The sequence below is a fragment of the Camelus dromedarius genome, chromosome 20 (genome assembly GCF_036321535.1).
Source record: "Camelus dromedarius isolate mCamDro1 chromosome 20, mCamDro1.pat, whole genome shotgun sequence".
NCBI classification, from domain to species: Eukaryota; Metazoa; Chordata; class Mammalia; order Artiodactyla; family Camelidae; genus Camelus; species Camelus dromedarius.
The window spans coordinates 2377013-2401159 of record NC_087455.1 but is presented as its reverse complement, the minus strand read 5'-3'; the positions used below and the strand labels follow the sequence as shown (position 1 = coordinate 2401159).

The following is a 24147-nucleotide window of genomic DNA, read 5'->3' as shown; positions in this document are numbered from 1 at the left end:
CCAAAGGCAGACAGCGAGGGGAAGGCGGGCTGGCGGGGTGTGCCGGGCGCTCCCATGACCGGCTTCAGACGCTACTCACCCTGACTTCACCTGGGGGAATCTTTTCAAGTTTAATGCATGAGCCTGCAACTCAGCAGGAACTGGATGCAAACGCACAACTGCAGGCACGGCTCAGCGCCAAGGGGGCCAGAAAGGCTCCAGGACAAGCAGGCAGCCGGGGCGTGGCAGGAGAAAGAAGGCTCAGCTGGGGTCCTGCAGGCCTTGACCCTGAATCCTCCATCTTCAGAGGCCAGGCTCCCTCCTCCTCCCCACATTCCTTCTGAGACAAAGCATGCAAGCTGAAGGGTGTCAGCACTCTGCCAGTGAGCCTGCACCGTCCTGGAAACAGGCTGGGCTTCCCAGCCAGAGGCGGGAAAAGGTGCAGCCCAGTAGGCGCCAAGCCTGAACCACGAGCGCATCTCTGTTAACAGCTGGGACTCGGACACTCGGCCCTGCGCTTCCCCCCTGGAGATGAGGCAACACCCACACACGGTCCTGGGGACGGAATGACGCGGATGACTGTGTGCAACAGGCTCATGAGGTCCTGAGCTCGGGAGCAGAACGGGCAGCCTCTGGTCACATTTGGGTAAGACAGTGCTGCAAACTCCCCGTGAATCGAACGCCCTGTTCAGCTCCAGCACAGAGCATGCAGTGTTCAGGTGCTTGGTCCCAAGGAGACAAACTACCGAAACAATGGGGAACCATCAAACAGAATTTAAGTTACTGAACGTGGCCTCACTTCTGAATGGCCCAGAAGAATAAAAGAGTAGTCTAGTAATGATGGTATCATCAGTTTTATGAGGATTTTTACCCAGAGTTGTCACTAAAAAAGATAAATTTTCATTAGAAGAACAAAAATTTAGCTTAAGTGTTCTACTCAGGTATCCGAACCCAGTGCAGCCTGCTCTCTCTGTAATGAAGGCGCAGGGCCCCTGACCCACAACCTCACCTCCAACTTCTGCCCAGCACCTGGCCCACCACTAGGATGACCAGCAAGGACTAGGGTGTCAGCTAGGTGCACGGGAGCGCTGGTGAGCGGGAGCGTAGAGAGCAGGGGCCTGTCCAGAGGCCCGAGGGGCGTGCGGGCAACGCGACATCTCGGGGAGGGTTTCCCTCTGACCCTCCCACCCCGACTCCTAGGTGTCCTGAAAGGAAGGACCCTGGCCTAGACCCCAAGGTAGCACGTGTCCAGGCTGCCCGCCCGCCAGGAGCCACGCAGGGGACAGAGCTGGAGGTTTTCAGCAGGAGCAGGACGGTTCACTCACTCCATGAATAGTGCTGTCCGCCTGGCACTTTCCAGTGACGGTGACCATGGGGCCCACCCTGTCCCTTCAGAGACACCCACGAGTGGACAGGCCAGTACAGCCCAGCAGACAAGCCTGGAAGGGCAGACCTGCTGACCAGCAGTCCCCAGGCAGACCTAAGGTGGAGGACAGGGAGGGGCTGGAACTTAAACTGACCCAGGTGGGTCGTGGGGCTTCCAGGAGTCTGGAGCAAGTGTGAGCACTGACGTGGAACTCCTGTGGGAACAGGCAAGCATTCGCAAGGACCAGGCTCCAGGCCACAGGCGGGGGGCGGGGGGGGGCGGGGCACCCCCCCCCCGAGGAGGAATGGGGTGGGGAGGCCTGGGCGCCGGCAGTGACGAGCAGAGCTGCCCTGACGCCGGCTCCTCCGGGCCTCCCAGGTGCCCCTTGCAGGACTTCCTCAAAGTTCTGAACACTGGCTGTCTGTCCTGAGTGGGCCTGAACAGAACAGACTCACAAGCAGTCTGCGCTGCATGTTTGCCTGTCTTGACGAGAAGAACTCACACATGTGCTCCACTCCGCCACTGAGACCACTGACAATCCCTTTAGCTGCTCAGGCCGCCCTGCCTCCACGCAGAGCCCTGCCCCCACTGGCGGCAGCTTCCCCAGCCAGCTCCTCCTTTCCCCCGCTGGTTCTAGAGGGCCCTTGCTACTTTGTCCCCAGCAGATGCAGGCCAGGACCCGAGGGCCACTGGGGACAGTCTGTCTCCAATCAGCCCACCCCCCACACCGTCCCTCTGCTGCTCCTCTGCCTCCCTTGCCCTCCAAAGGAGACAACCTCAGCCTTCACCGCCCAAGGCCCAGGCTGCACGCAACAGACGACCTCCAGGAAGTGAACCACTTTCCCCGTGGAGGCAGCTATGCCTTTAAGATTTGGAACAATGTCACTGGAATCTGCTCTGTCCCCTTAGTGCCTGAACAAGTGGCCGCAGGTCAAGGGGCCTGCACTGGTCCCCTTGCCTCCTACAGCTCCAAGGCCACGTCTCATTGGGTGCCCGGCAGTGGGACAGGCTGTATAAGGCCAGACGGAGAGGTGGCACATCTCAGCAGGGCCTCACACCCAGCACAGTGAGACAGAGCAGATCCTCAGCCAGCCTCTGTGAGACCCTGGGGCCTGGTGGCCAGCAGGTGCTTCTGGCTGGGCTGCAGGGACAGGAAAGCACTGGTGAGCCACTCTAGCACCTTATTGTGCAGCTTGCCACATCTGACACCGAAAGCCTCTTCTACTCCAAGCCCACAACCTCACCACCAAATGACCCCCACAATCTGAGTTGTATGCAGAGCCTTTCGGGGGAGGGAGGTCTGAGCCTAGGACCCCCAAGGACACCAAGAGCCTCCGTGCTGAGGAAGGCTGGGGTGGGGGCGCACATAGCACCCCTCTCCATGGGGAGCCAGCAGCAGCCCGCCTCCACGCCGGCAGAGGTCTAACGGCACAGGCAGCTTCCCTCCCAGCCACGAGGTTACAGGCCTCCCTGCGGCCTCCAGTCCAGAGCCCTGGGACGGACGGGAGAGGCAGGCAGAATGGAGGACAAGCGAGGAAGCTCTTGGCCCTGCAGCCTAGAATGTCTCGACTTCTCCAGAAATTCCAGGCATCAGCATCAGCTCCCAACTCTGCCTACATTTTCAGGGCGATCCCAGGAGCCCACCAGACAGAGGACAGCGAAGGGGCTCCGGTCATCCAAGCACACAGCTTAAAGGCACAGAAGACAGGTGGCAACACGGACTCAGGCTAGGACTCCAGTCTAGACCCAACGGCCGAGCGATTACCAACCCCGAAGGCGGCACGAGGGCACGGCTCCCAGAACTTCACAGGGCGTTTCAGCACCACAGTCCCACAGCCCAAGCCCAGCACATGTGTGTCTAAGCAAGGGAGGGCCTCACAAATGTGCTGCTTTGGACACATCCCAGTTAACAAAGTTAAGGAAGTGACACAGGGGATGTCTCCGTGTGACCGTCATAGCACAGACCTGCCTTAACAACGGCTACAGTCACATTTCTTTTCACTGGCTTCTGCCTTTGCTTTGTCCTGAGATTTAGTGACGACAGTGACCTTCCACAGCTCAACAATGAAGACGCTGAGGTCTGTGGTCTACAAAGAAGAGTCCCAGAAGGGAGCTCGCAGGCACGGGGGAAGCTGGGTGGCATGGAGTGCGCACCCTGAGGAGGCCGGCCGGCCGGTCAGCCGCAGGATGAGAGGGGCAGGTGCTTGGAAGCGGGTGGAGGGGCCCGGGCCTCCCAGGGCCCAGCCCCGCCATCTCGGGATGGAAAGTTGGCCAGGGCTGGCGAGGACGTCTAGTGTCTATAAAAATGTTCCTCCCAGGGGAGCCTCTGGAAACAGAAACTCCAAGATACTTTCATTCTTTTCCTTATTTGCCACTCTGAAAAATAAGCCGTTCTTCCCATTCTGAAATGGAATACGAGTCAAAACCTTCTACAGTAAATGGTGACCCAGAGAGAAAGGGCGCTAGATCCAAAATATTTCTCGTTTGGCCAGTGGCCCAAAGTAACTCTATTCTGTTTATTTGGTTTCTCCCCTGGGAGAGAAAAACCTAATCCAATAGCAAGTCAGCCATATTCACCCACATCTCGTAAAGAGGCTTCGGGGCAGGCAGGTTCTCGCTCCCTCTGGCGGGTCCTCCTGGGTGCTGGCCACCCCCCGGCCTAGGGACTCTTCCCTGTCCCCACGTGGCCAAGGTCGAAGAAACTAAGTGCCCACTTAGCTGCACCTGTCCCGAGCGTCCGCCCCACCCCAGCCCCCAGCAAGGTTGACTCCGGAGAATGGTGACGGGAAAGGCCTGAGCAGAACCAGACCCAGGGCTGAGAAGGGGGCTCAGGGTCGCCTGGCTCCACATGGGCTTTCGTCCAGAAGGAGATGTCGGTCCCGCCTGCACCACAGGTCCTCGCCCTGTCATCTTCTGCAACTTCGGCCGCTGGGATAAAAACCAACACCCAGCATCTCAACAGGCTTTCCTGGGTCCCAGCATCTCAAAGGCCTCTGCTTACTGCTCCAAGCTCTGAGCCAAGGCCTCCTGCCCTGGCAGGACCTAGCCTGGGCTGCAATGTAGACAGATCCCCACGTCTGTTCAACCTCCTCTAAAGCATCGCTGAATCCCCACTTTGGGAAGACAGGCCCTTTTCTGCAGAAGGACCCACTTCAGAAGACTGGACACACTCCCAGTGTGTAAATCCCACCCAAGCAGCCTGCCTCAAACAGACGGGTCTTCAAGACTCCTGGGAGGTCTGCACCCTCTCAGTGCACACCTGCTCCCACCTTCATGGAAGACATCTCCCGAGGAGGTGCACGCCCCGCTCAGGGAGACACCTCCCCAGAAACAAGACCAACGAGGTGAGAAGGGAAGGTGGAGCCCAGATGCCCTGCGGAGGCCCACGACAGAGGCTGGCACAAAAGCCTGAAGGCGCAGAGCAAGGAGAAGGAAAGTGCACAGGTTTGCACACACTTCCTGAGGCCTACCCCCAATGGGGAGGCTCTGCACGCCCTGGAGGTACGCAAACACGAGATTTTAGTGTTTCCCCAGACAATCCCTGAAGATGAGAGAGCACGAGTTTTAGCAACGACTCCAGATGAAGCATCCGCAATGCTTCTAGGACCAGTGAGGGTGCTTTTCGCCCTCTGACATCAGTCTACCAGCTGAGTGTCCACAAGACACTGCTTTGCAGGACACACCCAAGGCCAGCAGCACGAAGGGGCAGGGCAGGGGGGCACGTGGAAGGAGGGCGATGGGGGGCAGGCTCTGGGCCCATGGAGTCCCTGGGGGCTCCCCCCTGACACTATGTGCACGGCTTGGGGGTGACAACATGCTGGCTTAGGTGAGCTAATACCCACTGGGGGGCCCCAATCAGGCTCACCCTCCTGGGCTTCTCCTGGGCAGGAGCTGCCTCAAAGGCACAGGGGAGGCAGGCCTGGCTGCAGCCCTTTGGGAGCCCCTGCGCTGGGTCTCCAACATCTCCACCTGTGCCTGCCCCCGGTCCCCAGGGGAGGCGGGGGCCTGAGCTCATGGTCCCTCTTGCTTCCAATTCCGTGCTAGAAAGATGGGATCAGGACGAGGCGAGGAGGAACCACAGCGCCTGCGCAGTGGTGGCCTCCCCGTGCACGCACTGGAAACAGGCCAAGGAGGGCGCAGTAAGCACTTACCTCACTGCGCCTTTAAATACATCCCCTACCTAAACCATCTTAAATCCTTTCCAGAAGAAGGTGAGTGTAAGCAGTTACGCTCAAAGCCATCGAGGTACAAGGGACACAGCAACCTGCATCAGTCTGCACTGTCCCCAGAAGCCTGGCCACGACCCCCGACCCCGCGGGCAGTCCGTCTCCCGTCTTCCTTCTCCACAGTCTGCCAGGAGACTGTCCTGCGGCCCTCTTACCCACAGACCTCCCCACAACACCGCCGTCTTCTGTCTCAGGCACACCTTCCCCCAACAAAACAGAAGTATCCAACCCTCCCGAACCACCTACACCCGCGTGAAGGCAGCCAAAGTAATGTAACCATCCCGTCCGCTGCAGGGGGTGGGGTGTCCTTCACCGTCTGCCCAGGGGCTCTGCCTTCAGTCTCTATATGGGCACTATGAATGTCAAAGGCACGGCAGACCAGGACCCGAGGCCGCTGACCCTAAGGAAGCTGTTGACCTCTCCAGGCCGGGAGCACAAGGCAGAGTGTGAGCACTGGCCCTCCTCTCCCACTTCCCCAAGCTCTGATCCGACCATTTAAGACCATGCACCAAGGGCACCCTCATCACAGGAGACAGGCCTGCAGGGTGGCAGGAAGCCTGTAATAGACACATTATAAACTCAGCACACCTCACTCTCCCTTCAAGACTAATTTTAACAGGGAGAAGACATAACCGCAGCTACAAACCTTCCCTTGCGGATATAGTTTACAGCATCATGACTCAGCTGCCCTGATGGCCTGACAGGTGAGATCACCTGGCTGCGTAATGGCATAGTCATGAGGGAGCCGCATCTGGCGGGGGAAGGAGAGCGGGGGAAGGAGAGCGGCTTTAGCACCCAATCCCCGCCCCAGGGACCACCCTCCCGGGCTTCCCTCCCCCAAGGCCCTCTGAGCCCCTCCACCGGCCTGGCCCCCCTGTTAACCCTTCACAGCACATCTGCAGTTCCCATTTCCTCCTGGGGAGCATTTCCATGGTCACGATAGCCCAGCTGGCTGAACCACCAATTAAACACAGTTGACTACAAATAGAAAAATTATGTATTCGGTTAAAGAGGTTATTTCTTTGGGGCATCTGGTAAGTCTATCAAGAAAAAAATTCAGGCCATAAAAGGGTCCCTGTACCACCTCTCACCACACCACCTCCTCCAGGGCTGCAGCAGGCTCCCTGATGGGCCAAAGGCCACTGGGCTGGGGGCTCAGGCAGGCAGCCAGGGGGACCCTTAGCAGCCCCAGCACCTGCAGGCACCAGTGGACCACTGGCCCCAGGCCTCCCAGGGCACAGTCCCCGAGGGAGCCCCACGTGGGGACGAGCTGGGGGCCCCTCTGCTCTCACATTGCTCCCACCCACTCTGGGTCCCGCCGGGGCCCCTCCCAGCCTGCTTCCAGAATTCCAACCCTCCCAACTGGATCTCAGCCTCTGCTTCTAAGCAGGCCAGCCACTCCCTTGCCCCAGCTCTAAGCCGGTCCCCCAACCCCAGCACCAGGGACCCAGCCCCCACACACAAGGAACCCACAGGCAGTGAGTACGGCCACCAGAACCACCTGCTCTCGTGGCATCTCCTTCTGTTCACAACCCTCCCAGATTCCACGGCCCCTGCCAGACAGGCAGCCAAACGTGCTGCCCCGGCCCAGCAGTCAGCACCCCTGCCAGCCTCGCCCAGAGCTGCCTCCCTCTGCCCCAGCCCGGCCCGGCCTGAAACTCTTGCAGGTTGAGGTGCTGGCTCTGCCCCGCCACGAAGGCATGCACTCCAGCATCCAACACAGGATGCACTGCCCCCATCGGGGAGGTCCGATTTCCCCCACTGGAGCTCACCACTCCCTCTCGGGAACTGCAGCATCTCTGTGTAGTACTGAATCTTTAGCTGCTCCATGTGGGTGTGTAATTGTAGCAGAAAGTCTGAAAGTACTTCCTGTGAGCCAATGACTATTCTAGCTGCTGTGCATATATTAACTCACTCACACCTTGCAACAGTCCACTGTGGTGAATACTAGTTTTAGCCCCAATTTACAGATGAGAAAACTGAGACCCTAGGCCACTTGCTCAGAAGATGCAGGATTAGAAGTGCTGGGCCTGCAGTGCTGCCTCCCCGCGCTGGCGAGAGACCGGAGGGAGGCAGGAGCCTGCATCCTCCTTGTCCAAAGAGGTCAGGCAGGCAGCTGGACACAAGCATCTAGAACTCTTGCTCACGGGGCGGACAGGCAGCAGGTGCACGCCCACTGTGGAAACGTGGCCTGTGAAGGAGCAGAGCCCCAGGCGGCTGCGGGGGGGTGGGGGGTGGGGGCAAGAGACGGCTGTGCTTGTTCCTTTCAAGGAAGAAATTAAAACCAGGTCTCATCAAAATTCTCAGGTACCACAAGCTTTACTTCACCCTTCACACACAACAGACAACCACCAGAGTGACACCTGCAGTCGCAGGGATGTGACTGGACCCGTGGCTTCCCACTCAGGTGGGACTAATCGCTAGGGCTGCAGACGGGGTGACAGACACTGAGAAGCACCACAGCTGGAGGGCTCTCTGCACCTGAAGAGCACGGCGACACCATTCTGTGAGTGGGTGGGACTCCAGGTTCTTCTCGGCTTAGAGGAGTGGGGCTGGAAAGGATCTCACATCCTGGCCAGAGAGGAACTCAGTGGCCCCCAACCAGACCTGCGGGGCCCCAGGGGCCGCTGCCTCTGCAGAGGGGCCTGGAGGAAGTCCTTGGCCCTCCTGCTCGCCCAGGGAAACAGACTCGGGGCAAAGCAGGCCCTCCGCTGACCCTCCCATTCCTGAGTCAGGAGTCAGCCAAGCACCCCTCTGCCCAGCCGGCCCAGGGGACGCCTGGCACTGCAGCTTCAGGCCCTCCACCACAGCCCTGCAAGACACGCTGTCCCTCACGTCATCAGTGGAAACGAGCTGGTGAGGGTCGGACAGCTAGACACGACATCCCCCCAAAGAACACTCAGTAAGGGAAATACGCATCATGGTATAAGACTATGCGTTAGACGCCTTGCATGTGTGTAACTGCGAGCATCACACGTAGTATGCCACACTTTGTAGTTAAGTAGACATTATATATGACTTACTATAACATAACACACATACATATGACGGATTCCATCGCACTACAACACTATGCCATATATAAATGAACACACTGGTCTCTCGGTATCCGTGAGGGACTGGTTCCGGCACTCCCCACGGGCACTCCGGTCCTTATCCTATAAAACTGCATTATATAGTTGGCTCTCTGTATCCCAGATGCAGAACCTGCAGATGTGAAGGGCCGACCGTATATTTTAAAGCCAGGGCATCTACAGGCCGCGGTACACATCTGGCTCTGGGGTTAACTACACAGAGGCGCAGCGCAGACAGCGGCCTATCCAGCGGCCCCTCCTCAGCACTGACACCAAGGTGCCTTGAGCTGCAGCTGCACGCCTGACCCTTCCACCTCTGCTCGGCTCGGGCCAGGAACTCTACCTGCCACCCCGAGTCTGACCTCAGTGTAACACTGCTCAATTCTTTTGGACAACCTTGACTCTCTGAGGCTCTCACTGCTAATTTTAACTACCCCACATTCCCCACAAAGTAAACTGGAACATCCCAAAGTCACCGTCATGACAGCATCCCACTGCCGCCCTAGCTGGCACTCTGCCCTCGGCTTCTAGACTCTCCAGCCCTGAGACAGATGCCCCACCCCGGTCACAACAGCCAGGAAGCACCTCGGGTCACCGCCCTCAGGGCTGACCTCCAGCCCAGCCCAGCCCCTCCCAGAGCTGCTGGACGACAGGCTTACGCGGGATTCCAAAGACAGACCAGGCGGCCCACCCTGCGGGGTTGCAGCCTGGCTCCAGACAGGGCTCCTCAGACAGGCGCCAGAGGACCATCCCCAGAGGTGTTAGGAGACCCACGAATGCTTCCTAGAGGACACACAAAGTGGAGTCTCTGCATTTTTGTGAGAAAGAGGCCCAGAGTCTTCACCACATTTCCAAAGGAATACATGCCCAAGAAGGTGGAGAACCACTCGGGGAAACGGGCAGGGGGAAGCGCACACAGTCACACAAGTGGCCAGAGGGAGTCTTGCTGTGACACGGCTGCTACATCACCTTTTCATAATTTTTCAAAGTCAGTCCTTCCTTTTGTAATTTCCTGTAGAATTTTGTTGAGCAATTTAGGTTCAAACAAACAAAAAAGGCAGATAAGAACAAAGAAAAGCAGCAAGATGGACTCTAAAGTTAGGAAAAACTCCAAGGGCCAGCCCAGAGCATTACAGAGCTGAGAATTTTCTGGAGCTCAAACACACACACCTGGTGACATCAGACAGCAAAGATCAAACCACAGTTTCTAGAACTGACCCTAAAGGAAAGGACTCAAGCACACACCGCTACGAGTAAAGGCCTGCCACTCTGTCAGAGGAAGTGGAGCCAGCCAGCCAAGCCCTGGCGTCTGCAGCAGAGTCCCAGATGAACGTGACTTACTCGGCTCGCCGGGGTGACAATGGGCTTGTTTTGAGCCTTCTGTGTATTGCATTAGCGCATTCATTTTGAAAAGTAACCCAGGACAGACCCAGTGGGGGAAAGACTGAGTGAGAGAAAACAGGTCAGCAAAACACTGGTCTCATGTTTCATAACCAAACACGAGCCGCCCTCCACATAATACCTTAATCTGATCCGCACACAGAGTTCAGATGAGGGGTCCAGGCATCGCCTGTCTCCCTCAGACCACCTCGCCCGGCTCCGGAGCTGTCTGCCAGGCGCTGGGACCACAGCTCAGACCCTGATCTAGCCAAGGCCTCATCCAAGCTCCCCCTGCACACTGGGCGCACACGCACTGCGGCTCCCCAGGTAGCTCCAGGGCTGCCCTGCAGAAAACGAAGCCCACCTGCAGCCCTGGAAAATGAGAACGCGGCCGTCACCCATGGGGCTTGAACACATGCTGAGCAAGGTCACGCCTGGGTCCTGGACCCCGGAGCCTGCCCAGCCTGGGTTTCCCAGCTACACTGCCAAAACCCCAAGTTACCCTAACCCACAGCCGTCAGCTCCCGCCAAAAGGGAGCCGCGCCAGGCAGCAGGAAGGCCAGGACCACAGGCAGGTGCACTGCGCCCAGGGGCCGAGCAGCAGAAGCAGGGGCTTTGGGCTCCTGAGCTCCCAACCTGACAGGTCACCACTGGTGGACCAGGCCCCTCCATGGAAGACCACCCTGTCTCCCACAGACCCTCTCTCGAGTGGTTCTGGTCGCTGTTCCTTCCTGTGCCCCTGGGGCCAGGCTCGGAAGGCTCCCAGCAGCAGGCGAGCCCTGCAGAGCGTTACCCCCACTGTTGGTGTCCCTTAGCCCCGCCCACCCCTCGTATGGGCCTTTCTAAACCCCCTGGCTCTGCTGAGGATGCCATCTGCTTCCTGCCAACAAGACAGAACAGATACAACAGCACACCACCCCCACCCCACAACACTGACACACACGCAGTCACCACGGGGCGTGGAAACCCGCACCCCTACGCGAGGATGATGGAGGGGCTCGGACGTTCTCCATCAGTGTGTTACCAACTCAAGACAAAACCTGTCAGTCTGGAAACTGATCCTCGGCTACAAGACAGTAAGTAGGCTGTGTAAGCAGATTCGGAGACAAGAGGCCTGTGCCCTCAGGGCCCAAACTGACCGGGAATCATCGGAAATGGGTATCAGACACCCACAAGCGTGGAGTCACTTGGGTCAGTGCAAGGAAAATGGAACCTAAAGGCAACTCCGCACAAACTAGATGTGCAAGCCCCGTTCAGTGTAAATTAGCAATTCACTATGAAGACAGCAATTTACTCATATCACACACACAGCGTGGGGAAAACGCATTGTGCTCCACAGAGTGCAAGATGGAACCACAGAGGCGCCACTGCAGACAGCCTTGTGTGTTCCCTTTGGGCTTGGCTTCCAGTGTTGTGGGGAGAGGGCAGTTATGCTTAGAAATGAATGCAGCGTGTATGAAACAGTCCTGCAATAGGAACATAATGCAAATCTAGACAAGATCTTTCTGGGGTGAAATCTGCAAAAGAAAAAGTGAGAAAGAAAGATCTGAAACAAAGGCTGAGGATTCCTGGTTTAGGGCTCAAGACCAGCTCATGGCAAAAATAAGAAGGGGCCAGGCCAGACTCTGACCAGGAGGGTCCTGGGCCCAGGGACCAGGGTCTCAGGCGGCAACCCCTCCCCTGCACCCTGCGCTGGAAAGCTAGGATGGTGTTCCAGCAGGGCCAGAGGGCACAGGCCTGCCTCCACCCTTGAAAACAGGCAGTGAACAGAGGTCTGGGGTCGCTGGACACAGGTCTTGTCCACCCACCGCAAGGGCACGGACCTGTCTGCCTTTGCCTGATGTCAACTCCCGCATCGGCCCCGCGCCCAGGCCGCAGTAAGAGCTCGTGGATGCTGACTGAGTAAGCGGGGGGAAGAGGGCAGTACAGGGAGTTGGGGGGCAACACCAATCAGAGCCTGTTCTGGAATGCCCGGGCCTGAGGGGCAGCAGAGGGAAGCGGAGCGGGGCAGGGCTCAGCACAGGCAGGACACAAGGTCCCTGCTGGTCCAACCCAGGACCCACGGAGCCCTAGGGGGCTTCTCTGGCCAAGGGCACATTAGCACTGGTCCTTGCGGTGACCAGCCATAACTCTAGAACTGCCATTGTGGGGACAGTGGTGGCGTGACAGGTGCCTACTGACCACAAGCTGGCATCAACTATGATCCCAAGAGACACCACATGGCACACACAAGGTTAACAGGGACTGTCCCTCAGGCCCTGGCTCAGACAAGGGCAGGTTAGCCTGGGGAACAGAGCCACTCAAGGGCCCCACTTGGACCCGCTTCAGACTCTGAGGACAGGCAGGCGTCCAGGGGACGTCAGGCACTCCCCCAGGCCGGGCAGCACGGACAAGAGTTGACTCCCAGGTCAGCATTTACCGGGCACCTCCCGGGGGCTGGCCTGCACCTGGGCTACCTCACTTCATCCTCCAGGGCACTCCAGCAACTGGGTTCACAGGTGAGGACCATGACCTGCGAGCAGCAGCGAGGACCCAGTCACCCCACCCACCCACCCAGAGCAGGGCACAGACCTCCCAGGTGGGCTTCAGGAGGGCCCCAAGCCTAGAGGTCGGTCTTCTGCTCAAAGGCGCTGGCTCCCAGCAAGGGAGGCGGGCCGCGCCACACACAACGGGCAGGAGGGGGCACCAGTCAGGGTGCAAGCGAGCCACAGAAGCCGGTGGGAAGGCAGCCCTCGGGCAGCGAGGCCCAGCGTGACCAGGGAGTGTGGACTGGCTGTGGAGGGACCTCGGGCGCTCCCAGGGCTTCCAGACAGTTCCAAGTTCCCCGGTCCACGCCCCACGCCTGTTTCCAGATGGAGGCCCTGAGGCTCACAGAGGTTAACTAGTGGGTCCCAAGTCACAGAGTCCTAGGGCAGGCAGCGGGTCCCAGCCTCTGCGGGACCTCCCTGCTCCCGGCCTGGGCTTCCTTACCTGCTATCAGCTGGCAGGTACGGCCCAAGTTGGTGCTTGGCCAGAATTCCCAGAGTCATCAACTTCCAGTTAGGTGAGCCGCGCCAGTCTCTCAGTCTCGTTAACATAGGTACGGATATCTCACTTTAAAAATGAGAATAACATTCATCAAGGGCTGTTTTAAGCTTAAATGTTATCAGAAGCTCGGTGTGCAGGGCACGGACCTCAACCACAGACAGGTCTGAGGGGTGGCTTCTCCAGCCCCCCCACCTGCTACTGTGCAATGGAAACCAAGGCAGGGAGCACCCAGCTTCCCTTGGGGACCCCTGGTAGGGGCAGGCTTCAATCACGCAGCTGCAACTTCCCGGTCTGAGCTCCTGAGCTGCCCCCAAGAGCCCCCGCCGCAGCGAGAGCTCGCAGGGACCCTGAGGACAGGAGCTGTCAGGCTGCACGCAAATGCACTCAAGCTGTATCCACCCGGACGTGCCCGATGTACACACTGCTGAAGGCAGCTCCTTCCCACCAACCAGGCCGCAGCAGCAGGGCAGTCAGGACCCAGAAAAGCCACGCACAGCACAGAGTGTTTCTAAGTTGAAAGGATCTGAGAAGCTCGAGGGCGCCACACCACCCAGCATGTGTCCAGCACCCACCCCAGTCTGGCCTTGTCCCCCCCTTCCCCCTGCTCTGGCACAGAGCCCCTGCCCCCCTCAGCTGACCTGGCGGTCGTGCTCTGGCAAGGCCATTGCCCAAGTTCAGTGGTGTCTTGGACCTGGCGGCAACCCAGGCAGGGTCGTCATTCATCAAAATAAATGTGGTTGAAGGTGTGTCCCTCCTCCACCATCCAAAGCAGCAGCCACATCTTCAGACCTTGACAGTCAGGCTTTATTTCTGCCCAAGACCGTGATAAAAGCCTCCACTGCCAAGAAGCCCTCCCTAAATACGCTCACCTGAAGATGGTAATAATTCTTCCGTGTGTTCCATGAGCACTGCACCATCACCCTTGTTTGTGTCTTATTCTTCAGCTGGCACCTCTGCTTAGGCTAAAACTGCTTTTGCATCTCCCACTGTCCCTTATACATTTTCCAGCAGAGATATTCAACCAGAAGATAAAATTCCAGGTGGATTTCTTACGGTCTCTGGGTCTCAGTTTTCTCAACTATAAAATGGGGATACCGCTCCTGTGTAGACAGTTGGCAAATTCAGGCATGAACTCTGAATCTAGGTGGCCCATCACAGAAAACCTGGCTCATGTACATACAGGTGCTTGATACAGGTCCGAGGGATTCCTGGGGGCTGTGAGGACCCCGTAAACACTCAGAGAGGATGGATGCCACCCAGGTACACCAACGCTCACAGCGTCAGGCCCCCTGGTCCTAATGGCCACTCCATTCATCAGAGCTACTGATGGGAGTCTCCACCCTGCTCACACAGGGGCCTCAGGAAGAAGCTCAGAAACTGCTCCTTTTGGAACCTTCCTTGCACAACCCATGCGTTTTAGGAAGTATGAATCCCCAGCTGCCCCTGCCCCTGTTGTTAAAGTCAAGTGCACCCAGGACTCCCAGCCTATAGAGCAGCAGGAACTCCCCTCCAGCCCCCACAGCGAGCCCCCTGGCAGGGGCCCTGGCAGGGCCGTGAAGAGGCAGGCCTGGGACCCCAGGCCACGTCTGGAGTGCTCCGAGCCCAGCAGAACCATGCAGGCAGGGATAAATCCCCAGATGGACAAGGGTCTGAGCGGCCACAAGGAAGCCCATATCAACATGGTTAAAACTATTTCCCCAAACCATACGGGAGCCAGGCAGAAACCACGGCCTGCGTTCACCTGGCTTCCAGACCCTCCCACAGACCCACGGAACTGAATTGAAAGCCTATCTGAACTTCACAACCACGAACAGACGTCGTCCACAGGATTCTTATCAGTGCACGGCCTCTCTGCAGAAGTCACTCTAACAGTCAGGGATAGACCAAGGACTGATAACAGGCGGCAACACTGCCCGTCACCGAGAGCCTGGCCCGCGGTGCCCCGTCACCTGCATCGCCGTGACGCCCCACGAAGCTTCTGTCCTTTCTCTCTCAGTTTTAAATCGTCAGTGTAATGGTCACCAGCCAGTTCACTTGTTGAAAAACGGTCCCAGTTTTACTTTGCATTCAGCTGATGTGAAAAGCTGTTTCATTCTGCAAAAACTTACCAACGTTGTGACACAGTCACAGCACTGGAGAAAGTCATGATCCCCAAACTTCAGAAACACATGTATTCTCGCCACCCGGTGACCACAGCTTTCCATCCGGATGGAGGGAGGCGGCCCGCAGCCCCAAGGCTGACGGCGGCCCGCAGGAGACCCAAGGCCTCAGGCCCAGCACCCCCACGGGCAAGCTCCAGGGCGAGCTCCCAGGCTCGGCCACTTACTGTGTGGCTCTGGCCAAGTTGTTTAACCTCTCTGTGCCTCTTTTTCCTCTCTGTAAAATGCAGCAGCCTTCCCCGGGCTGTTAGAGAATGAGCCGACTGCTCTGCACAGCCCCAGCCCTCTATCAGTTACTTCTCAGGGCCTGCGAAGGGCCAGGAACAAATACTCATTATGTTCCCCAGGTTCTCACAGACATTGAAGCTCGGAGCAGCGGGCGGCTTCTGGGCCAAGGTCACAAAGGCCGGGATGGCCCAGCCTGGGAGCTGATGCTCCTGGCACAGCACTGGGCACTACAACGCTCCTGCTGCAGAATAAAAGGCACAGCCCCGCCCCCCATCCTCTTAGGAATTAAGAACACATCAGACATCTGAGTACTTCAAGGCTGTGCTGACAGCCACATTTTAAACAGCCCTGAGCTTCCGTTCCGCTCCCGTCCCACTAGGCTTGTTGAGCCCAGGCCGGTAAATGGGAGAACAAGACAGCCTCAGCCCCACCTTCCCTCCCCAGCATCACATCACGGCTGCCTTCAAATGGGCACGCAGACCGGCAGAGGCAGCCCTGGCCGTCCCCTGGGAGGACGGGCTCCATCCAGCAGAGGGTAGTGGTGTGCAGGCCTTGGTGGGGAGGGCCTTCGTCGGCCAAGCTTTTAATGCAGCGGGTTTTACAAAAACAGGCATCAGAAAGCACTGACAGTTCCTGCAGTATTCCGGCAGGGGTGGCAGTGGAGCGAGCCCACTACTGCAGCCAAGCCCCAGGTGAGGCGGTCATTTCTGGTGACCCCACTGGGCAGGGTCACCGCGCGCCCCGGCTCCATGTAAGCAGCCCCAGCCTGTCTCTAAGCCCTTGTTGTAAGAGCCTTAATCCTTGATTTTAGCATCAAGGCCTGAAATGCCAAGAAAGCACAAACAGGGATTTATGCTTCCAGGATCAACGGAGGTGCCCACTCCAGGGTGCCTCATCCCTCCTCGAGCCGGGGTGCGGTGGCGGTGAGGGGCAAGGCCACGCTGCCCGGCCGCCTCCTCCCCAGTTAGATGCCCCACAGGGTTCCTAGAACGAGATCCTGGAACTAGCTCGCTTATCTCTAGAAACAAAGGCACTGCCTCACAATCTGGGGAAACACATGGCGTCCCGAGTATTTACAAGTCCGCCTTCAAAGTGAAGCTTTCGTAAGTGGACTCTCAATGGCCAGACCTGGGGACAGAAGACAGGGAAAACTCCAAGAGGACCCACGTTACCAGAATCCAAAGAGCCGGGCGAGCAGCTTGCCTTTGCCCCGACAAAGCGGATCGAGCAGAGGCCCCGAGTCACCTGGAACCCCCACCTGTCATAGCTGTCCCGTGACACGAAGCTCTAGAGCTCTCGATCCAGAGCACTTTCTGTTTCAGGGCATGAAGGTGGAGCAACGTGCTGTGTCTTAATTACTAAACTTACTTTCATATCAGACTTCAATTGGCTTTTAGGCTACAAACGGTCAATGTTCATGCTTCAAGAGCATCTCCAGTTTACCCAAGAGCAGCGCAGCCCAGCACTGCCGAGCAGCTCTGAGCGAGTTCTTGGGAACTGACGCCAACCTCAGCCCACCGCCCAGGGAGAGAGAGGCCCCACTCTCACCAACCCGGACCCGCCAGGCTCCTCTGCACCCCCAGGAGCCTCTCACAACCCAGAGCGGCCCCCACCCCAGAGACAAGCAGACAACACTCCCCTCCCGGAACACACTCACTGTTGCCTGGAGAAGGGAGACAGGCAGAGCAGGCTTACTGGATTCCTGCGGGGCGGAAACCTCTTTGGAATCCAAAGCCCAGCCAAGCAGTCTTTTCCGCTTCTAACACCTCTTTCTGGAAAATTAAAATTTAACTCAAAGCACAATTCTACATGCTTACATTTTAACCCAATCAAATACAAATGCATTGCCAAAAACAGATAAACAGTAAGGTCCAACTGTGTAGCCCAGGGAACTATATCCAATACACTGAAATAGCCTATAATGAAACAGCAAATGAAAAGGAATATACACATATTTACATGGACACCTGAATCACTGCGCTGTGCACCAGAAGCTAACACAACACTGTACATCAGCTACACTTCAATTTAAAAACACGCGTTGCCATGAGCCGTAGCACACGTACTTATGGGACGTGTCATCTCTTGCCCTTTGACACAGCCCATCTAGAAAACATGTAATTAAACGTTAAAGCACACGTGGGCCAGCACTGATGTCATAATTTAATGAAGTGGCGAAGAGTTCTTTACCCCTCCGTCCACCAAGCACAGCAGTGTGATACGGCAGAGGCATTTTCCAGCAGGTGTCAAACGCAAAGACGTCCCCGGGGTTCTCAGGCGCGGGCGACTTTGAGAAACAGCCTACAGACCTTCAGTGTTGAAGTGCCTGAGACCTAGGTTGCCTCCACACTCTCCCTTCCCCTGGCAGAAGGCACTCTCTCAGGGAATGTCCCTGTAGCAAGTGCATACCTGGCGCCAAGGGCAGGCGGACAATGCCTCTCACTGAGGCACTTTAAACAGATCTCCAACCAGCTCTGTAAGACACACTCCTCCAATGTATTTTTATTTTGTGCATTCAGTAATTATTTATCAAGATCAATACATTTTTGCTTCCATGATCAATTTTGTACTGATGACATTTACAGTGACAAAAAATTCTTCTGGAATTAACAGAGCCTTATGATCATAGACATGCTTTAAATTGCAGTTTATGTATATTTTTGCAACAGAGAAGTGTGACGAATCATCAATAAAAGGCTTTCAAGTATAAAAGTGCATGACACTAGAATAAAACTCCACGAGGGGAGACGGAGCAAAGGTTCAGGTTCAGGAAGAGAAGATGCCTGGGTGACAACTGTTAAGAACAGTTTGCTCCTTTTTTAACGGGTGATGCAGGTTATCAAATCGTTATGAGTGTTCAACATTAAAACTTAAAAAAATTTTTTTAACATTAGAAACTTTTAAGGGCAATATAATAGTTATTTTAAATGTCTACGTATAATAAACTGGAAATTACATCTTTTACGCCAATTTAATATTAGCAAGAAAACGTTTAGATGTCAGCTTAAAAATACACCCAAAGTTCTTCCGTTATTTTACAGAACAGGAGCAAAAGTGTCTGAAGATCTCTTCTTTGAGGCAGCGTTAACTCTGATGTTGTCCTAAGGTAACCGGTCGCAGTGATGAAAGCACCGCCTACTACTCACTCAGCTGGTGCTCCCCTCCCCCCGCCCAGTGTCCATGCCCACTGGACAGACAAGCTCATCCCTGCTGCAGAGATGTCAAAACCCCTCCGCTCAAAATAATTGATGGAAAAAGGTCCCCTACCCCTTCCAAACCAAAAGTCGTACTCTTTTGGATAAATACATTTTCCCAAAACAGTGACTGAAATGTTGGCAATGAGGAGCTTATTTACTGTTTTCTGGCCTTACAATGTCCAGGTGGCTGCTTAAAACTGAGTAGCAAGATCTGTATGAAACAGTACAGCCACCACTACACCTGGACTAGATAATAAGGACCCGTTCCAATACTTCTTTACCTGTTTTAAGGGTCTGCTATGAATTTTGCACCCAAGATTTCCCTTTCTTTGAAACGGGAAGAACCTGGTCGCCGACCAATTTAACTGACTCCAGGATTTAAAGGCAGAACCCCAGGAGAGGCCCCTCCAGCAAACTCCAGTAACTCAAAACCAGCTGCACCACAGAACCCCAGGCTGGAAGGTACTCCCCGAACGCAGCAAAACAGAGCGCCTTTCGGGCACTGGTCCAGGAATGCTGTTCTCCTCTCACTGCCAGCAAAGCCCTTCAGCAGGTCTGGGAGGATGCAGACATCAACAACCTAGGTGGAACAAAGCTTCCCTCCCCGGGCTTCAGGCCAAGCAGAGGTGGGAGGGCAAGACAGCCACGCTTCGTAACTTGAAGTGGTTCTGCAAATCCCTCCAGCTGCGAGGGGATCCCACCCTGGGGCAGTCAGCACCCCAACTCCTGCATTTGGGAGCCCCCGACAGACTCTGCTATTTACTCTGATCACCTCTACCTCGCCTGGGCTTCCACACCAGCCAGAACCCAGAGCCCTTCTCACCAACCTTGGGGATCTGTCTTCTTTCCCAAATCTCTCTCAAAAAGCTAGCAGTGTGCTTAACTCAACATGAGCATGCTCAACAAATGACCCAGGCAGGCCACCTGACCACACTTCCGACGTCCTGGGAGGCTGAGGTGGGAACTGCTGCGGGAGGGCCGCTGGGGAAACCAGGTGTAAAAGGAACATCTGAAAACAACCGGGGATGATGGAGCTGTTGCCTTGCCAGCCTGTGGATCTTAATCTTCTTAAAAGGCCTCGTCTAAAAGTCACTTGCCAAGAAAACAGGTTCACAAACACTATTAGGCCCCCAGTAAACATTTCCAAAGTCACTGCTACCCAAGTGGCAGTGGGTTGAAAAACGACCACTGTGTACACTGGTCTGGCTGGAGGCAGGAAGATTCCTCTGCGTGTGTATTAAAAAGGTCCACCATCTCCCAGCTTGCTCAGAGTGCCTCATTTCACAAAGGCTTAGCATTTGATACCTTAAAGGGGGAAAAAAAGCCACTAAAAGCACATTTGAAAGTTCTACGTTTAAAAAGATCCTTGTTCATTGATTTTGGTGGGATAATTAAGCTAATCTAAACAAGGGGACCTTGTTTGGGTGTGGGTGGGGGAGGGGCCGCGGGCCTGGCCCTGGCCTTGGCCTGGGAGACCCCGCGGACAGTGGGGCTTGGGCTCTGGCTCTGGGGTCCTCTACCACCCCCTCCTTTCTATATGGCCGCTGTTAATCTGAGAGGCTTTTCTCCTCTGGTCAGATTTCCACTCAGTAAAGCTAAATTGCTCTCCTATTGCCTGGCTTGGAGTGGAGGCCATCCCCCCAATGGTGTTTCGCGGAGTGCACCTTCATCCGCAGAATGATGCTGCGATTAAAAAAAAAAAAAGCTGGGAAACCAGAGGACGCGGGCACGGGACAGCATCCTCTCCCGACCTCTGTAGGAACGCGGCTTCCAGCACATTCCGGCTCCGTAAATTACAGCCCCGGCTCTGCCAGAGGTGTTCCCGAGGAGGGCACGGCAATTTGGGGTTGCCCGCCACCTACGGCGCTCACCCAGACGCCCTCAACCCTGTGCCACGCTGAGAGGCTGTTAGTCACAAACCACCCCTGCCGGCTATGCAGGGCTGGGCTTCTGGGCCCCACAGCAGGAGCAGGAGAGGGCAGAGGATGCAGACGAGTGACAGGGACAGATAGGCACCACATTCAGAAAATGATAGCACAGCCAGGACTCCTGCAAGGCCATCCTCTCTCCTCCCCACCATCCCTCTGACAACATGGATAAAACCAACGCAACACCAAGGAAACTAGCTGCTGGCTAAAATACCTAGTTGGGTTCCTTTCCTCCACTGGGGATGGGGGAACTGCTGTTGCCGCAGCCCCTCCTCCCCTGCAGACCTGCAGGGTGGGATCTCCCGGCTCCGAGTGGGCAGAGTCCCGTTCCCAAGCTCCTCCTGCCCCTTCCCACTCTCTGATAAGCAAAGTTGAGGGTAGAGACAGCCCCAGAAGGGTGGAAACTACAAGCCACCTTGGAGATTACCCAGTCCCATCTCTGCTCCGCTTTCACCACACGACACGGGCCAAGACTGCAGCACACAGCTCTGCAAGGGAAGCCAGCAACCCTCAAAGGCCCGGAGCCCCCCAGGCAGCCGCCCCAGGGAGACACCCAGTCCACACACGCCCACCACTAAATACCTAATATGCATTTCAAATGCATCTCCATCAAGCCCCATCTTTCCTTTACAGCTGCTGCCCATAAAAAACAATTAGCCTGCATGGGACTGAAATTCCTGGTTTTTAAGACCACCTATTCCCCACCCCCTCTCCAGAAGCACTGGTGTCCTTCAGCGGCCTGCGTCTTCCCACCTGGGGCCTGCAGCGCTCCAGGGCACAGCTGCTGACCCTCCCCACCTTTAAGCAGATTATAAACACTTAACTCTTCCTTTTAGTATAGAATTCAGATCTAGCAGCAAAGTGAAGAGTATGCATTTTTTAAAGGAGGCTAGAGCTACTGTTTCTGAGCCCCAGACATTTGTTACATTTCTTCCTCAGTAAAACAACCCTCAGCTTTTGATTTTCTTCCTTTTTCTCCTACTATAAGCAAAGAATGGAAGAGATGAAAGATTCCCCCACACCCTACCTGCCTTTTGTGGATGGGAGAAGGGGAACGGCTGCAGGGAAGAGCAGGGCACACTCGCATAATGCCGGGAAGATCGATCTGGGTTTTCCCCGGAGAAATGGGCTTCGATGCTGACGATCATTTGACCCCAAAACAACTACTTCAATCACTCATCTTCTAAACCCTCCTCCCTTCCCAGGCCTTAGGCTAGGAGATGCCCCAATAACCAGGAGCGACAGGGCCTCTTCTGCTGGAGTCAGCTGGGGTATCGGATGGGGCTGGGTGGCTCAGTCTGACCCATCAGTGCCCCACTGGGAAAGAAAAAAAAAAAAAAACTCACACTCCCTAGATCAAGTGCTCCCCTGCCACACACCCAGAATCACTATGGTTAACCTGGAGGCTGTGCTTTTTCCAAACCAACACCCCTCCCATTTTGACATACACCCCCTGATAAAGCCCTTTGTTGCTCCCAAGGAACCCGATCAAGAGCAACACACCTTGGGGAGGAATGGGTTAAACTCAAGAGCTCTGGGCAGCGCAGGCAGCACGGGAAAGGGAAAGTGGTGCTGAGACGCAGATAACGTGCCGGGACTTCTGCAGAGCAGGAGCTCTGGACCTGGTTGCAGAGATGCACTGGCCCCTCTCCTCCAGGGGCAGCTTGGCTGTAGGAGGTGTCTTCAAAGGGACAGACCACGGGACAGTGCAGATAAGACAAAAACAAGCATAGCCCAGGAGGCAGCTCCGAGCCCCAGGTGTGGAAGCCCGGCTAGGCGGGCTGAGGGCGTGAGTGTGCTGGGGGTTCAGGCAGAGGCGACAGAGGCTGAACTCTCAGAAGTTGGTGATGTTAAGCCGAGGGTGCAGGGCAGGGTCGGATGGAGGAGCCAGGCTTCCCTCCAGGTAGAATAATTCGAGGAGACAGGGGTGGGGATGCTGAGGGATGGGACCAGGGCAGGGTCCGTGGGAAGGTGCACACCGCAAGGAAGGGCCCGGGATACTCCAGGAGGCCGGGGGGGGGGGGGACGGAGACGAGGAGGGGCAGGTGCAGTCCGGGTGCAGAAAGGAACAGGTCAAGGACGGGGGCGGGTGCCCAGCCGGCTGGCCGCGTCCTGGACGTCTCCTCCCCGGGGAAGAGATGCCAGGCAGCCAGGAGAGGGACCCGGAGCTCGAGGCCGCAGCCGTGTGGGGGTGGGGTCAGGGAGCGGCAGGTGCCGGGCACCCAGGTGCGCGGCCGGGGGCGGCGGGCCGGCGGGGCGGCCGCTCACCTGTCTCCTCCGGCCGGGGCCGCGGGGCGGCGGCGCGGCTGGGCGGCCGGGCCGGGCCGGGCGGGGACAACGGGGGCGCGGCGCTCCGGGGGCGGCGGCGGCGGGGCCCGGCGGCGGCTGCTCCTCGGCCGGCCGGCCGGGCGGTCAGTCAGAGAGCGAAGCGGGCGCAGAGGGAGCGCTACGAGGCTGCGGTCGGCGCGCGAGGACAACGCCGCTTTATCAGGTCGGAAACAGCCGCCTCGCGCCGCTTCCGCTGACGCAGCGCCGGACTGCGCTCATGACTATGCAGCAGTCGCCGCGGGGGGTCGGGGCGGGACCTGCGTCTCTCGCGCCCATTGGTCGCCGTGCGCCCCGCCCACCACACTGCCCCGCCCCTCTGGGCGAGGCCCCGCCCCTTGGCTGGCCCCGCCCCTGGCCCCGTCCCGCCTTCTGCCTGTGGGAAGGGGCTGCTGCTCGATCGCAGCCCCCGCTCCTCGCGGCCTGAGCAGCAGACCCTCATCGAGAGCCCTGAACCCCGACTCCGGTCGCGTCCCTCTAGGTAGCGGCGGGAAGGAGAACCTGCAGCCCCCGCCTCTCCCCACTCCTCTCTCTCCCCAAACGCCCTCCGCGCAGAGGGGCCGGGAGAGCCTCGCGCCCGCCAACAGCCTAGCCCCTCTGCAAACACCCTCCTCCCAACCTTCCGCCCCCAGCCCGTGATGGGCGGGGTGGGCTCCGCCCCTAGGTGCGACCGCCTTCGTACCCAGCTCTGGGTCTCTTACAAAACCCTCCTACCTCGCCATGAGCCGTCTCCCTCTCCCCACGCCTCACGCATCTTCCACGCTCAGTGCGCCCCTGCCCCTTGCAGCGGAGGAGCGCCCTGGAGAGCTGGGCAGGACCCCAGACCCCGAGGCTTCCGCTCGCGGCCCGACCCATGCCAAGGGCACGGATCCCGTGTCACCCAGCAAGTAGAATGGCTGTACTCCGTAGGATGGGGCTGCTAGGAAACCCTGGGGACAAGGTCGGGAAAGGAGCTTGACAAACGGAGAAACATGATAAATTGGGCTGAGATCAGACAGCGCTGCGCCTATGTCAGGGTTTAAGTGGCTCTAGAGAAATTGCTTCACCTCTCAGAGCCGCGGTGTCCTCATCTGTAATACAGAGATCATAAAATCCGTCTCATGGGGTTGCTGAAGGTATTTAGAAATAAAGGGTGCACTGCACAGCCTCCAGAGCAGTAAAAATGGGGAGATCTGACAATATTAAGTGTTGACAAGGAAGTGGAGCAACTGGAACTCTCATACACTGGTGGGGATGCAAAGTATTGCAGCCACCTTGG

The 24147-nt window shown here is 57.1% G+C and overlaps 1 protein-coding gene across 4 annotated transcripts in view; it reads right to left on the bottom strand.

The window, feature by feature from the left end:
* Nucleotides 1-22903, bottom strand: part of SLC45A4 (solute carrier family 45 member 4) — a 69752-nt gene extending 46849 nt beyond the window's left edge. For 3 of the 4 annotated variants that reach the window (XM_064476791.1, XM_064476792.1, XM_064476793.1), the window contains exon 1: nt 22833-22903. The gene's annotated coding sequence lies outside the window, so the exon portion shown is untranslated. Of the gene's footprint in view, nt 1-12995; nt 13119-22832 lie in introns of those variants that run through there. The other variant, XM_010987226.3, reaches the window with a different exon arrangement.
* Nucleotides 22904-24147: the final 1244 nt, after the last annotated feature.